This window comes from Entamoeba invadens, assembly GCF_000330505.1.
Source record: "Entamoeba invadens IP1 unplaced genomic scaffold scaff_1105074725955, whole genome shotgun sequence".
NCBI classification, from domain to species: Eukaryota; Evosea; order Mastigamoebida; family Endamoebidae; genus Entamoeba; species Entamoeba invadens.
The window spans coordinates 133,410-136,267 of record NW_004191857.1 but is presented as its reverse complement, the minus strand read 5'-3'; positions in this window follow the sequence as shown (position 1 = coordinate 136,267).

Below are 2,858 nucleotides of genomic sequence, written 5' to 3'. Positions count from 1 at the left end.
TGAAAAAAGAAATAATCAAAATTGTATTTTAGGGTTATTATTATTAAATAACATTTTTAATATATTATTGATACCCCACTGTTTATTTAAAGTAAATTGTACAAGTTATTTGCTTTTAAGTAGTTAAATTATTTTTTGATGTGTAATGTTTAGATTTAACGCTATACATATTATTATTTTTTTATTATTGGTTGTTTTTATTGAATAAGTTGGTTCAAAGCGTATAATTTATCATAACTATAATTACAATTACTTTGAACTAAATGAGTCGAGTTACATAATGGAAATTACTGATATATCTGATTTGTACTCAATTATTATTACTTTAAATCTAGTTTTTTCCACAACATAAATTAATAGATTAAGTAAAATAATCTGTTTGTAAGTTATCGTATTTTACTGTTTTGTTACGTCTGTTTCCACAATAAACAACAAACAAAAAAATCGTAAATAAAACTTAAAGCACTAATGGTCTAAGGGCAGAATTTCACCCTCCCAAGGTGGAGATCCGGGTTCGAGTCCCGGTTAGTGCATTTTTGTTTAAATTTTTTTATCATCTAAAGGGGCAGAAAAAAACCGATGTTGGAAAAAAAGCGATGTTGCCAAAATAATAGTAATTTAATAACACTTTTATAGTTAGTTGTATAGTTTATTTTTCCACTTGTCCTCAATTTGATTCAAAAAAACAAGGTTAACATAACTTAATTTCTTTTTTCGAAATGCCAAAAATCATTTTTGAGATTATGCATTTTTTTCTTGTAAAGATAAGGTTGAATTTGCCGAAAGACAAAAGGGAAGCATAAAATAACGACTTCTAAACTGTTCTTTGAAGCAAGAAAAATATAAAAATTGGCTAAAAAAACAATAAAAAGTTTTTAAAAGTAGATTAATGTTTTCAATATTATTTTTCCTTTTTAGCATAAATACAAAAACTTTTAATCAAAACCCCGTCAGTGTACCTTTTTTTCACACCCCTTAACTTTAACTTTTAATTTTTTTACATGCTATTTATCGTTCATAAAACACAAACTCCGCTATCTAATCAATTACATATCAAACAACTTAATAAACGTATCAATATTCACGCTCTTTCAATGTAACAACTTTTCATTTCTTTGATCAAAGACCGACTGCACCTTTATTTCACACCCCCTCTTGATCGATTCCTCATTCGATCAGAAATGCAGTCCACGGCCAAACTTGAAAAACGTTCTTTCAAAAGCTACACCACACAAAGTTGAGTGCATCCATTCCCAGCCCTTTTTTGAGTCCCTGTCAAACAAATGAAATACAGAGCTCCTTTTTATAATCAATTAATTTTTTGAAACTTTTTTCAAAAATCGAAGCAAAATCAAAAAACTGGAGAAAAAAAACAAAATAAAACGATTTTTTAATTAGAAACATCGAACATCGGTAATATTCCGTTTCATGTGTCCATTTGTTTTTTCCCTGTTTTTTAAATTTTTTGAACAAAACCTCAACTTTTTGTGGCAAATATCATTTATGGTCAAAGTTTAATGGTTGTTTATAAAGAACTTGGTCAAACATCGGTTTTTGGTGCCGTTCATGGGAAAAAAATAAAAAGACGGGGAAATAGAGTGGGTTATCTGAAATGGAGGCAACCAAATCTTGGTGGTTAATAAAACAATAAAAATCGTGTTTTTTCATGTTAAGTTAGTAAAATACTATTTGTATGCCGTGAAAAAACTCAATTATTTTTTGTATTTTTTAATGGCATTTTATTATTTTTGTTCAGAATTTAGTGTTGATTGATTTGAGTTTGGTAATAAAAAGGTCAACATCGGTTTTAAGAAATGTTGTTGAATTTTTTAAATTTCAACTCGGCAAAACGCAAATAATGTCCAATTTTAAGCAAAACTTTATATAAAATGGTAAAACATCGGTTTTTTCCGCCGTAATAAAGACTTGCCCAAAAGTGCATTTTATTAAAAAATTCTAGTTAAGTGTTGAAAAAATGACTTAATTGATACTTAATACGTAATTCAATGCATAAACAGTCAATGCAAACACAACTGAAGAGCGCTTGGGCAAGTCTTTGAAATACCATTATTATAAAAATAAAAGATTATTTATTATAAGAGTATCTTGTGTATTAATATAGATTTTAAGTGGTTTTATTTACAAATATATCACGCTATATTTTGGGTTTTTAGACCAATTGTTGATAATCAAAAAACAAATAACTATTGTAGTTAATAAAAATACTATTAAATAATAAAAAATGTCTCGAAAAAAAATAAAAATTTGATAACTTAATATGTGCAAACTCTTATCAGTAAACCTTGCAGTCGCTAAGGCACTAACTTAACACGAAGCCAAAGAATTACAAAATGAAGTGTTCGTTATGTGTTATATAAATTAAATCATTGATAAACTATCATGATTTAATATTTTAATAATTTAGTTTGTATAATTTAAACAATAGCTATTAATAATATAACATGGTTTATAAAAACAAACAAAAATATATTAATGTGATTCTATTATGATATAATAATAATTCATTTCAAAAACTATTCATAATACTATATAGAATAAATATTTAATAATTTATAATAAAAATATTATTAAATTATTCCAAATAACTGTTTTTAACCATTTTGGGCAAAATTATTTAAAGAAATAATTAGTTATTTAAATATTAAAATAAATCATTCAAAAATAATATTTAAAAATAAAGTTATTTATTATTATAATTTTTAATATTTTATTTTTATAAAAAAACATAAACTTTGTAAAAAAACTAAACAATAATGCGATAAAATTTCATCGCAAAATAAAAAAAACAAATTCATCGAAGCAAAATAATCAGAATAACAACAAAATTATTAAACAAT